This window comes from Cyanistes caeruleus, chromosome Z, assembly GCF_971803275.1.
Source record: "Cyanistes caeruleus chromosome Z, bCyaCae1.hap1.1, whole genome shotgun sequence".
In the NCBI taxonomy this organism is placed as follows: Eukaryota; Metazoa; Chordata; class Aves; order Passeriformes; family Paridae; genus Cyanistes; species Cyanistes caeruleus.
Genome location: NC_141732.1, coordinates 22493805 through 22507638, shown reverse-complemented (window position 1 = coordinate 22507638; position 13834 = coordinate 22493805). Strand labels below are relative to the sequence as shown.

The 13834-nt window shown below is 43.5% G+C and overlaps 1 protein-coding gene across 7 annotated transcripts in view; it reads left to right on the top strand.

Moving 5' to 3' along the window:
- Positions 1 to 96: 96 nt before the first annotated feature.
- Positions 97 to 13834, top strand: part of SEMA6A (semaphorin 6A) — a 117655-nt gene continuing 103917 nt past the window's right edge. For 2 of the 7 annotated variants that reach the window (XM_086868503.1, XM_086868496.1), the window contains exon 1: positions 129 to 772. The gene's annotated coding sequence lies outside the window, so the exon portion shown is untranslated. Of the gene's footprint in view, positions 773 to 2261; positions 2518 to 13834 lie in introns of those variants that run through there. The other 5 variants (XM_086868500.1, XM_086868497.1, XM_086868501.1 and 2 more) reach the window with 4 other exon arrangements.

Sequence of the window (13834 nt, the reverse complement as noted above, 5' to 3'; positions counted from 1 at the left end):
GAGGGGCGGGGCGGGGCGAGGAGCGGGGCGCGCCCGCCCGCCCGTCCGCCCGCCCGCCGCGCACCAGTCCGGGCTTTGTCTCCGCCTCCGCCGGCCGAGCCGCGTCCCGGGGACAGCGGGCGGGCGGCGGGAGACGGAGCGGCAGCGGCGGGAGAGCGGCGGGAGACAGGGAGAGGGACAGAGAGAGAGAGAGAGAGAGAGAGAGAGGGCCAGCGGGTCCCACGTCCTCGCCGCGCACAGTCCAATGCCCGGCAGCTCGGGGCGAGCAGCGACTACGCTTTCCTGCCGTGGCACAGCGAGTGCTTCCAGCCTCGGAGTTTTCCTGAAGCAGCCGTCACACCGGGAGCACTTTTGGTAGAGAGGGACCAGGAGACCCCGAAATGACTTACCTCCCGAGACTCGACTGAAGGGGACTTACTGGAGTGGAACCGTAGTGGAATTTGGGTCTGGAGAGGAGTTGCTAACGCGTTTTGTATTTTTTTTTTTCTTCTTTTTTTTTTTTTTTCCTTTTTTTTTTTTTTTTTTTTTAATTCTTCTCTCTGATCAGTCCCCTCTTCGCCCATCACTGGAAATGAACAAATTGCGTTTGCAATTCAGAAAGTAGAAATACTAAGTATACCATCCCCCAGGAAGCACACATGTAGTAATGACAAAGGATTGCAAAGGAGAGAGTGGCTCCAGTTTCCCAGAGAGATCCCCTAAAATGGATTACTAAATGGGACACTACATCAGCTAGTTGTCCTCTAGCTGCTCAGATACATGCACCGAAAAGGTACAGTACCCCCCTGTCCGTACCCTACCTTATGTTTTGGGATTTGCTTGGAAGGGAAGGCTCCCGGATCGCCCGGCAGGCTCGGAAGGAGCGAGGGTGGTGTGTGGTTTGAGGCGGGCTGCTGCCTTCTGTCTCGACATCGTTTGCAGCGCCTAGGGAGGAGGAGAGCCGCCCGCAAGTGCACACGCTGCGCTCGCTGTTGTCACTTTCCCGGCATGTCGCGGCTTCGTCTTTCTTTTCCCTTTTTTATTTGGCCCCTCTTTTTCTTCCCCTCACCCCCAATTGCCTAACATGTTATCCTCCCTCCCCTAGCCCTTGGCACGGCTTGCATGCGCCGTGGTGGGGCTGCTCGCATCCCGTTCCCGAGCGCTTCCTGGCACCGTGGGGAGCCCGGGACGCCGGGGCCTCCGGGCATGCTGTGGGGCTGGGTGCTGGGGTCTTTGTTACAACAACTATGTGGGCGCTCCGTGTAGAGGCGTGACACCGCCGTCTCTGCTGTTCCCGCTGTGTGTGGGTCGCGACCGATGTATTCATTTATTGGTTTGTTGGTTTTTTGTTTGTTTTTTTTTTTCCCCGAGGCTGGCGCTGCTTTTTGGGGGAAGTGGCCGGGAATCGAGGCAACTTCTTCCGTGGAGCAGCCCTAGGCGCAGCCGCGGGCTTTGTTCGCGATCGTGGGCTGGGGCTGCAGGCTCACCTCCCCGCCCGCTCCCCATGGACTGTGGCCGCCTTCTCCTCGCCCTGGCCCCGGCCAAGGTGGAGAGCCGGCTGCCCTCCCTCAGCCCCGCCGAGGGTGGCTCTGGGGTAGGGATGCTCCCCGCCCCCTTCTGCCGGGCGCCTCAAGCGTCTTCCCCGCGGGCCGGTGTCTCTGCCGAGCCTCTTCTCCTTGGCCGGGGGAGCGCAGGCAGACGGGTTGAGGAAGGCCGGACCCCTCGGTGGCCCTCCGGCCGGCGGGAAGCCGTGCGAGGCGGCGCAACTCTTCCTTGTCCCTCCGCCCAGCGCTCGCCCTGTCGATCCTTCTTACCCTCTCCGCCCTCGGGCTCCGGGCCAAATGGGAGAAACGGTGGAAAAGAGAAAGTTTTCTGGCTGGCGAGTAACAAGGCCCTCCAGGAGGGGCTGCGGGCTGGCGAAGCGGCGAACGCCGCACGCCGCCGCGGAGCGCCGGGGCCAGCGCCGGGACGGCGGGCGGGCACCGGGAGCGGGGCTCCTTCGTGCCGCAGATGCTGAGCTGCGGAGGGATGCCGAGCAGGGAACGGGGTGATGCTGAGCGGAAGGGATGCTGAGCAGGGAAGGCGTTTCACCCTGCACGCACACACCCTGTCCCCTTATCTGCACGGGCAGGGAGGGCTCCCAGCCGAGGCAGGCTGTGCCTCCGTCTGAGGTGCGCTGCCGACACGGCGCCGAGGCGCGGGGGCGGCGGCGGGGGCTCGGGCAGCCCCTGGGGCGGCCGAGGGTCAGCACCGCCCCTCGCTCCGCCGCCAGGGAGGGCAGTGAGAAGTTTGGGTCTCCATCAGGCGTGAAGGAAGTACCTGCTTCTTGCGGGGGCTCGGCCGTCCCACCGCCCCTTTCTTTCTTCGTGCCGGACTGCCGGGCTGTCCAAGGGAGGCGGTCCCGGGGCTGGACCGGACAGCGTGCGGATAGGGGGCTGACGGGGGCGGCGGGGATGAGGCTGAGGCTGCAGCCCGGCCAGTTGCAGTGGAGATGCCCTTCTGTCGCCACCGCCTCTGTCCTGCCTGGCTCGTCCCAGGGTGAGTCGCAAGACAGTAACTGCTGGATTTCCCTCAGGCAAATCTGTCTCTGTCTTTTTCTAGCCTTGGCCGCTTGCTCAGGGGATAATTTGTTCTCCTGTTCCTCTCCCGAGCTAATTGCCGCTTTAGAAGTTTGTAAACATGCACGTTTGTGCCAGCGTCTGTGCAGCACGGATGTTTAGCTGCTGCAGAAAATTATTTCACTGATAGAACAGCAAAAATTAAAGGCTTTAGTTAGCTGTGTGGTAAACCTCAAAAGATACTAATTCCTGGCGCTGCAAGCAAGGTGGATGCTTCATTTTCTGAAGACGCACACACAGGATGCCGATGTTATAAATAACGAAGTGCTAAGTGTCCACAACCATTTTCTCTCACAGGGCTATGCGAAGTGGCTTATTATTTGACATAGATTCTGCTAACTTGTTTTGTACCATCCAGCAACGATATAATTACTAACATGACCTCAAAGATAGTAGTTAAAGGTGTGGTTTTCCCCACTGTCTTTGCGACAATTAATTCAGTGACTGATTTTGGTTTGCATTAATTTAATTGAAGTGTCATCCAGTAAACCATTCTCATCCAAGTATTCTTTACTTGGTGATTAAATCTTTTGACATCAGTATGACAAAGTCCATTGCAGTCAGGCTCTTTTGATTCAAAATTCTATTCTAAAAACCTCACTGAGATTTTGTAGCTTTCTCTCAAAGTAAGAGATTTGTGGAGTAAATCCATAAACAGATTCTTATGGAGGTAAGATTTATGCAGCTGTTATCATGTTCAGGGTTTCATTTGCCATTTTTTTCACATTAGAAACACAAAATGATCTTGCTGTGGTTGGCTTTTTTTATATTATTAATTTTTATTTTTTTTTTTAATGAGACTGTTCTAGTGTACTGTGAGGAAATTCAAGTCTGCTCCAGCAAGTTATTTCTTCATGGAATTGCCTTGATCATGGTTGAAAGCAAGTATGTGATTCAATAGGATCAGCAGGGTTTGTGACTATTAAAGAAGTACAGTTGCCAAGGTGTTTCACCATCTAGGGTATCCCTTTATCTGTTAGGAGCCTGGTTTTAATATGGTAGCTTCTCATAAGTTACAAGATGGAGAGAACTAACTCCCTTTAAAGCCAAATAATTTCATATGCATAAAAAAGTTGATTTCTGTTCTTCACCGCTCTTCACTGGAGAAAATCTCTGGCATTCATGGAAGCTTAGTTCAGGAGCAGCTCATTCAGATAAGATTTCTACCTAAATGGTAAACAAAATTTAAAATAGTAAGTAATACTAAGAGTAAGTACTGCTGTAATGTATATTTGCGACATTTGCTTTTCATGTACTAGGCACCAAACGCTTGAAGCGTGAGTGAATGCTTTCAGGGACTACAAAGCAGGTAGTCACAGATGTTCTGTGTGTTCTCAGTTAGTCTTGAAAACTGCACATTCTTACTTAATGGCAAACCAACCTTATCTACTGAACTCATGCTACTTGAACCAAAATTGGGCACTAACATCTATGAGGAAGATGGCTAGTTAACATTTCTAGCTGCTTGAAGATGAAAGCATTGGCCATAGTCCCTTCTTTACATTTGCAAATAGAAGATTGCAATTACCAGTGTTTAAGACTGAAGAGTTGGATCAGGTTAAGAACCAGGACTTGCCTTCATTAAATTTTTGAAAGGAATTTAAGAAAAAAAAAAAAAAAAGAGAGAAAAAAAGAGAAGGACAGAGATCAAATTAATGACCTGTGAGAAATTCAGACTAGAATTGTTTGCATTAGAATGGAAGTAGGTGATTGTGAACTTGCTTGTGCGTGTTTTGTGAAGGGAAGGAGAAATTTGTCATCTTGTTTTGAAGAGCCATACACAAATACACATGAAAGGGGCTCACATGGTTTACAGCAGAGGAGACATAAAATGTTTTAGGATTAAATTGACCTGAGCTAATACATGTCTCACATCCAGCTTGTTTGCAGGAACACATTGTTATACTACTGAAATAAATGCTTTGTGCATAGTACCTGATTTCCATACACTTTAGCAGAGTGCTGAAAACAAACAAGCCAGTAAATTCTGGAAAACAACACTGAATTTATATTAGATGCAGCATGTGCTCGAGAAGTTGAACTGTACTAAACCAGAAGTTTTCACTATCCTAATTTGATACAGATGCTGCAGTATTTGACCTCCTACTGTTCATTTATTGATGAAGTAAATCTTTAGGCCTCACCTTTTGCAGTCTCATTCACCCAAGTTAGCTTTGCTGACCCAGGAAGGCCTTGCCTGCTGGAGTAATTTTCTGAGAGTAAACGCAGTTGCTGAAATATTACTTATATGTGGATTTTTTTTTTTGTGTTTAAGCCCCTAACTGAAAATACTGTTCTCTGCTGGGAATCAATACTTGCTAAGGACCTGAAACTATCCTGTGAGTACATTTGGTCTGGACTGTTCCTTAATGTTAAGTCAGACCTAGATTTGTGTGCCATGGAGCAAGTCACATCCAACACATTGTGACAAGCTTTGTTTGACAGGGCAACAGAAAAATGAGTGATAAATAATGCTTTTTACTGGTGACCACTTGAGCATTTTATGCTCACAAATTCTGTGTATCAGGATTATTCTTAGGTGGGTGAGACATTTTGGCAGTAAGATAAAAGTCAGTAGCACAGAGTCTGACTGCTGACCAACAGCATACAGCAGCCATGAACAGTGTTACAATGCAGAAGTGAGCAGCCAGGGGAAGGCCTGGACCTGAGCCTGACAGATCTCTAAAGGAATATTTCTATTTTTGGCGTGTTGCACCAGTCCTCCTGAGTGAGGAACGGCTTAGATGTGCATAGGGTCTGTGAAGATAAAAGTGGACTACTCCAGTTCAAGCACAAACCTGGCATAGCAGAGTCTCTATGTCTCTATTTTCTTTATGTGCTCTGTTACCCATGGCCATGGAAATAACTGAGTGTTTATGTTTCTACAGTGTTAAGAGATCTCTAATTATCCATGGTGAGGGTTGCTTTGGTTTTGGGTCTTGATTGCAACACATCAATATGGCAGCACATGCCCAGGGCACAGCTTTAGGTTTTAAAGGGAAGAGTGCCACCTACTGTGTTATAATTTTAGGTATCGCAGCTCCTGTGTGTCTTGTGGAGCTCCCAAGCTTCTCGTTTGCCTATTTTGTTTTAGCCTCCGGAAGATGTGAAAGGATTCAAAACTAAATGTGGCATGGGAACGGAGGGAGAGAAAAAACAGTAAAGAAGTACAAAATTAGGGTATTCTGGAAGTCTCAGGAAGGGTTCTTTGAAAGACAGGCATACATAGAATCATTCACAGTTTCTGTCATTTCTTATAAAGGCTGCTAGCTCTGGAAATAGGGAAGGGGATATGAGATATATGTTCCCCCCATAAAATAATCATGCCCTCAGCCTTCATGCATCAAATGAATATAAATTTCAGGTCTATGCCCTCTGAAATCTAAAGTTTAATTCTGGCTGTAGTTTAATAAAAAAGAGTAGAATTCACTTAAACAGAAAAAAAAAACAAAAACAAACAAACAAAAAAAACCCCCAAACAGCAAACCAGCTTTCAGAAAAGAAGGAAGGTGAGAAAAATCCTGGATTAATTTTCCTGTAATTTGCTGCAAAATCTCATGAAGTTTTTCCTAGTATAGAACTGTAGTTATTTATCAGCCCAAAGGAGGGGCGTAATATGGCTTGATGTGCATACAGAGTCTTTTTTGTAAGAAAGAAATTTTTCCCCATGCACCAGAGTGGGGGAAATTTCTTTAGTGGCTGAAATAGAGATGTAAAATAAAGTAGATAAACCAGCTATTAACAGAACTGCCAGTTGCTGTATCTCTAGAGTAAAGACATATGGTAATTCACTACATTCAGTGATGACCTTTCTTTTAAAAATATTGTTAATAATAGGCACTTCTCTGTGAAGTATTTATATAACATACTTGAAATTCATGTATCGTGGACTGCTCCATACCATTTTTGTTAGTGGCAGGTTTTTGGTTTGTTTCGTTGTTATTTTTTTTAGCTACTGACAAAACGGCTACTGAGGAGCTTTCTACAGCAATACACTTTGGCAGTATGCCTTCAGTTCCGAAGTTGTTTCCAGGGGCAGGTGCACAGCATTGCTGCACCTCTCTGACAGGGCAGCATGGGCCCTGTTCTCAGGATTGGAAGCCTTTGGCATCATCTTCCTCACCCTTCCCAGGAAGAGCCATGCCTTAACTGCAGCATTACACCCTTTCAGTAAAGCAGGCAAAGAAAAGAGCATTCTTGTGTTCTTGTGATCTCTGTAACCAGTTCCCTTTGCTGAAAACCTAATGCTTACAGAAGTGGAAGGAAATAAACAATATTTTTGTCATGCCTTTTCACCTCAGTCTGAGAACATCTAGTTGGATGAAGACTACTCTACTAGTACTTTTACTGGCAATAATAGCAGAAGTTTCATTATGTGCTTAAAAAGAAAAGGTATTCTTAACTGTAATTGATTTTGCAATGACCCTGATAGACTCAGGACCTTCTAATAACACAAATGTTTAGAGTATCTAACAGATATGGTCGGGTGTTCCAGTTCAGTAGATGGAAAAAATACTCTCCCGTAGCAATTCCCAACACAATGGGAAAAACCGTGCCCAACTTGACTGCAGCAAACATTATTTCTACTTTCTTATCTATGGCTGCTCAGTTTCATTCTGATGTTCTATATATTGAGTATTCTTCATATGGCTTTCATACTTGAATAGAAAATTTCCTATGTTGCTCCATTCACCATTGTTCCTGAACATTTATCCATTACTTTCTCTTGAGGCAGCCATTCATTGAAATGTTAATGAGATTTTGAACAGTTTATGGTTCCATAGGGGTTTTTTGTTTGGGTTTTTTTTGTGGGTTTTTCTTTTTTATCTGCAGAAAAAAAGTGTGGTTTTGTTGATGCCTTTCAAAATCTACTTTTTCTTGGTAGATTGAGATGGATTCTATGCTAATTTCTCCTGCATTCCTGAATTATGGCCTAGCCAGGCACTGTCGCTGGGATCTTCATCTATTAATCATGGAAGCTGCTTTCTTATTCGGTTGCCATAGTTTCAGTGCCTCAGATAGTGTTGGGGTGCCTTGGGAAAGGCTTACGATACATTCGGACTTGCAAGCCTTGCAGTTATTTTGGCAGTAGAAGAACTCTGAAGGATCAGAGAACAGCATCCAACATTATTCAGAGTTGGATTAAAAGCGGAAACTTCTGGATATGTCTCTCTGGACCTTGTTATGTGAATGTCCAGCTGATATTTACTCCCAAGATTTGCTTTTTGGTTTGTCTTGCTGGTAAAAACGTACACATCAGAGACTAATGGTTACCTTTATCCATTGCAAGAACAAAAAAGGCTGGGCTTGTCATTAGTTTTTCTGATAAATGGTTGGCTAAATTAGGGCATTTAGGGTTTCCTAAGCAATCCAGGTGATTTGTTTCATATTGCCTTTCAACCCAGCTACATACGGTATGATACCACGTTTGAGATGGAATGTTTATTGCTACCTTAAATTTAATAAGACAATAAGAACCTTTTTGTTAGCTGCAGAGCAGCTTGAATTACCAGTAGAAAAGAGGAAATTAACATTTTTCAGACAGAACTAAAGCTCTTTCAGTGCTGTGTTTGCACTGGCAGTATTTTTTCAATGATGTTTCAATATTTGTTCATAAACTCAGCATTAAAACATACATACTTTCAGAAATGAGCTGTGAGATGTCAGAAATAGCTTTTTTGATTAATGAGAAAAATGGTAGAGTAGTAAATATGTTTAACAGGCAAGTAGCTGAAAGACTGACTTGTCAATGTAGTGCTATCAATTGATTTGTCTGTCATGCATAATATAAAATGATGCAAAACCATATCTCAGTAAACAAATAATGGTTTCCTTTTTCTTTTGCCATTGAGAAGAAATCTTCATCACTTCTGTGTAATCAATAGTAAGCCACATGCTTGAGCAGATATTTAAATCCCATTTCTTTTGCATTTTACAGTGTGTCCAGAATGGTGTGATATCCCTCCAGTTCTAATGAAGAAATTTGAGTCTAGTGCTGAAAAACTTGCTAAGTATCTTCTGTTTTACAAAAAAAAAAAAAAAAAAAAAAGCCAGTCTTGACTATTCAAATCAGTCAAAATATAATGTTAAAACTATGTACAGCTGAGAATAAAGAATTCAGCATAATTGGAATTAATCAGGAAAATAGCCACTTTTTTGTTTTCATATGGTTAGTTTGCAATCAAAGATTAGTTTGAAAGCTTCACCTTGGGACTTTACCTCCCAATCTTGTCAATTTTTTAAGTGAGATCAACAAGCAGATTGAGAACATGTGCCCATTATATCTAATCCTCAGGAGCCCTATGAACTCAGCAAATGAAGTCCAAGAATTTGACAGGAATTTCAAAGTTTCATTTGTTGGTAGATGCACAGAAAATCTGTATTTGTAATTTTATACTTTCACATAATATGGAATTTTCTAGTTTACAATCTTCTGGATCTCTGCTGTATACACATATTTTGCATAAAATTAATCCCAGTCTTTTTCCTGGTAAACTCAGAATGTGTGTGTCTCTATTAGACTGACAGAATCATATGCCTCCATCGTTTTATATTTCCCCTTGGAAGAGAGGTAGTGATAGAATAAGAAAATTGTAACAGTGAGGAAATATCATAGATCAAAACCTGTAGATGTAGAAATTCCGTTGTATTTTTTTCCCCTCAGAATTTATTATATTCCATTTAGTTTTCAGGTTAGGTGTAAGATCCCCCTGCACAGAAATTAATTTCAGCAGTTCTATAAGGAAAGGTTTGCACCTTCTTTAACACTGGTGGGGGAATTTTTTTGCTTGCTATTTATTTTTTGCCTCCAAGAAACAGAAAAGTGAGTGGTAAGTCGATATTCAGTATAAAGAGCCATTCTGGTTCCAGTTGGAGGGTAAAAATGTATTTCTACTCAGCACCCATCAACAAGCCTTTATGCCATTTAGAGTCCAGTATAAAACTACAGAATTATTTAGGCTGGAAAGGTCCTTGAAAATCATGGAGACCAACCTTAATCTAGCAGTTCTGAGTCTATCACTAATCCATGTACCTAAAGCCTACATCTGCACATCTTTTGTATACCTCTATGTATCTTTCAAATACATGAGTTGGCGACTCAGCCACTTTCTTTCAGTTTACTAACAGCTGATAATAAAGGTTCTTCTGCATTCCCAAACAGCTGAATTATAGCATCAAATATACTAACCATATCAAGGAAAGAAAATAATAATTTCTGTGAAAGTAATTGTTGTATTTGTGTCTTTTAAGCGATGTCACAGCATTTGCTTTGCAAATCTCACATATGTTCAACAGCATCTTACTACCTGAGCGCTCCTGGAAGGTTGATGCTCGTTTTGGGCTGAGCTTATGAACAAACAGAGAGGAGGACTTGAGGTGTCCAGTTCAGCCTCAAAGCTCCCCCGGTGCCTGCAGCTGGTCAGCGGGTGTGGGTGGAGCACAGCCATCCCACTGGTCCTTTGGAGCGGGTGGATGGGGAGGAATGATTGGAGAGCAGCTGGAGCCCTGCCCTGCATGCCTGGGTGTGTGTGGGAATCCTGTCCCAAAACAGCACGGCATGGAAAAGGATGGGATGTCACGCCTTTTCCAACAGAACCTCCCCACGCAGGGCTCAGCCTGCTGTCTGTTGCCTGATGGAAGAGCGGAGGCTGAGTCCCATGGGATTATCTTTCTTGAGTGGTACTTCATGCCATGAGCATGGCTAAAAGCAGGCTCGTATTTGAGTCAAAAATGCCTTTTTTATTATATAGAGAGGATTAGAAGCTGTTCAACTGCAATCTTGAACTTCAGGTCATAGTCTTTATATTACTGGCTTTTTATCAGAGCTCTCTAATGAAAGAAGGGCATTGTGCTTTAAAATCAACTTCTGAATTTAATTTTGTGTATGAACAGAACTTGGTACTATGTGTATAAACTTCTAATAGCACTCAACACATTCCACTTCTGAATAATTTGTACTCATTAATTACAAATGTACAGCTTTTGCAATTACAACTTACTGATCCAAACCGTATTAAATCAGAAAAGATCACAGTTAAATTGATTTTTTAAAATTTTCTATTATGTGAAGATGATTATGTAACATAAGACCTGTGTCCCTGCAGTAGAACTTTGTTTCCTAGAAATACATTGTTTAGAATTTTTGGTTTAGTTGGGGTTTTTTTGTTTGTTTTTGGGAAGAAATTTAAGTAGAGAGGTATGTCAGGTTTCATGAAGAAGTAAGAAGACAAACTTTAAAGTAGTGATACTTTAGAATGCTTTTTTTTTTTTTTTTCCCCAGCCAGTAAAATTATTCCTGATTTGAAATAGGAATTTGTTTCTCTTGAAAAATAAATTAAGAACTAGATCCTGTATGCTCTGGGAAAAGGAAGAGTTTTTGCCCAAGTTACTGCACTTTTTCACTACTATCTGCAAGGTGTTTCCTTTTAATTCTGTTCATGGGGAAAGTTCATTGGGTTCAGAAACTGATTAATTTTATCACAAGATGCGTGTATTTCAGGTTGGTGTCACTTTTTTTGCTTTATCCTGTTCTACGCGTAAGACCTAGACGTGCTGCCAGAACACTTCCTTTCCCAAGATAAAAAAAAACAAAAACAGAAAAGAGATCCTGTTCTTGTTCAACAACACATGTAGTCCAAAAGGCAGATTTAGCCAACATGGAGCTAATGGCCTGAAGGTGTGAGATGAGGGCTGGTGCCTGGATGATCGTGAGAAAAATGCGGTTTTGATTTGTCAAAACACTATTAAGAGTACTACATTTGTGTGTTAAAGTGTCTATCAGAGAAAGACTTCGAAAATATGAGGCAACTTGTGGAATAGAGTAACTTCTCTGACTCGTGAATTTTAATTCCTTTTCAATGTGCTGTTTACGTCTGTAACTGTTTGTTTCTGTTTGTGTTCATCTTTGCCATAATCTCTCTTGTGTAGCTGAAATCTGGAGATAATATCATTTGGCAGAAAAACCCTCCAAAAAAACAAAGAAAGAACACCCAGCTCCAGTGTTGTTTATGGGAGAGAGGCAATTCAGCCAAGCCCTTTCTCATAACATATTGGTACGACGAAATGCTGGTGACATTCTGCAAAGGGGTGGAAAACGTTGTCTATATAATGCCTGCTGATGTCTGAAGTGGTCTGTAAGAACACTTCCACTGAATTACTTTAAAGAGCAAATCAATTAATTAGACTTTTAAATTTTTTTTCCCCATAAATGGTCAGTAATCTCTTTTAGATTGAGGCAGATAAAAGAATTCATTGTTGTCACAGTCTTAAGAACTTCAAAAACTTTTCAAAACCTGGAACATCTACACAGATTCTTAACCACTGCATTTTTAGGACTACTCCTCACCTCCTCCTTTGTGACAGGCTCCAAATAACCAACTATCTACTCAAATGAGTGTCCTCAGTTTATATGGACATGTCATCAGAACCAACTACATTGCTTATGTGTATAAATGAAGGGGTGCTGGGTGGAGACAAGAAAATACAGGTTAGCAGGATCTAACTTTTGATCTGTTAGCATCAAACAGAAAACGAGGGCACGGTTTTGCATCAAATTGCAATTCCATGTTTATTTTATACTAGGCATGGAGCTTGTCTAGAAGAGCTAACCTCTGACTTGTTCGTATTGGTGACATAAACCTTGCTGACTTTATTAGGAGTTATTAATTCCTGGTTTGTTTTTGTTTGTTTTGGGGGTTTTTTTGTGGTTTGGTTTGGTTTTGTTTTGTTTTTTTTTTGGTTGGTTGGTTGGTTGGTTGGTTGGTTGGTTGGTTTTTTGGTGGTTTTGGTTTTTTGGTTTTTTTTTGCTGTGTGGTCAGTTGTTTTTTTCTAAATAAACTTAAGTCGCAAGTTCAAAATACCTGTAATAATAAATAAAAATATCGAAACAATGAAGAAGGCACGGGACTGCAATGGATCTATAAATTGAATTGGTATTTTAGCTTCGAAGATTCAAGCACTGGAAGTTTTTCAGCAGTAAGCCAGCAGAGAACGTGTTAGTAGGGGGGCTGGTGTGCTACTTCACTGCTGCACTGCCTACTTCTAGACAGTCGTGGTATGACAGCCTGCTCTAACAGCTACCCACATTTAAATAGCAGGGTTGTGTAAGAATGAACACAACACATTTACCGAAATACATTCATGGTGGGGAGAGCCTTAAATATTCCGGCGGGTGGAATACACTGAGAGAGAATCTGTCGCATTCTCATTAGACGACGCGTCAGATCTCGGGAAGGGCGCTAAGTAACTTTCCTTCCCGTTACAGGGGTGGCCTGATAAATCGCTGCAGGTTTCCAGGGAAAAAGAACTTTCTCTTTTCGATACAGTGTTTAAGGCGGGGATACCGCTGTAGCTAGTGGTGTATTGGCCGGGAGGGGCGGGAGAGGAGCTCGCTGACATCCATCGTGGCGCTGGGTGTGAGTTTGCCTGGCTGTGGGGGCTGGCCGGGAGGCTGCCCGGCGCTGGCTGCTGTGGCTTTCTGTGGCTTTCTGTGGCTTTCTGTCGCTTGTCGCCTGCCCTCTTGTGTCGGCAGCGCTCGGTGCAGGCGGCCGGGGAGAGCGGCGGCGCTCCGGCTCCTCCGGGGCTCCTTCCAGCTCCCACCGGCTGCGGTCCTGCTGCTCCGCTCGCAGCGGAAAAAGAGTGGTCTCCAGCTTTCTTTCACAGAGGCAGGAACATCGGAAAGTGGGTTAGCCAAACTGATGTGCAGAAAAGCTCTAGGAGTGAATCTGAAGCGAGGGGTAGAGGCTGTGATGCATATGATTAAAGTGAAACATGCTGCCTACACAGAGAATTGCTAACGAGATTCTTTCACAGCTTTCATGTCTCAGCCCCGCTTTTACAGAAAATAAATTCGTGTTTGGTTTCAGTGGGCGTGCCATTTTGCTCAGCCCTACAGCATAGATAAGACAGCCAAACTACACAAATGCAACACAATTGAACACAGAATAGTACAATTTGCACTGAGCAGAAAAAAGGGCTGTGCTTATTAGCAAAACGCTGTCCCAGATTAACATTCATTTGGTCTACCTCGACCTTCTTTTCTCTTTATTTCTCTTTATTTCTCTTCTTTATTGTTCAATACTCATAGGGGAGGGAGGCTAAAAGCCCAGATAAAGTTAAGGCAAATTAGTTGTGAGGAGAGACGAGGAGAGGAAGAGGAAGATATTCCATGTCCTTTAAACACTTTTTTTTTTTTTTACCTCCTCTTCAAACAGAAGTGTAGATACTGATGCAAGCCA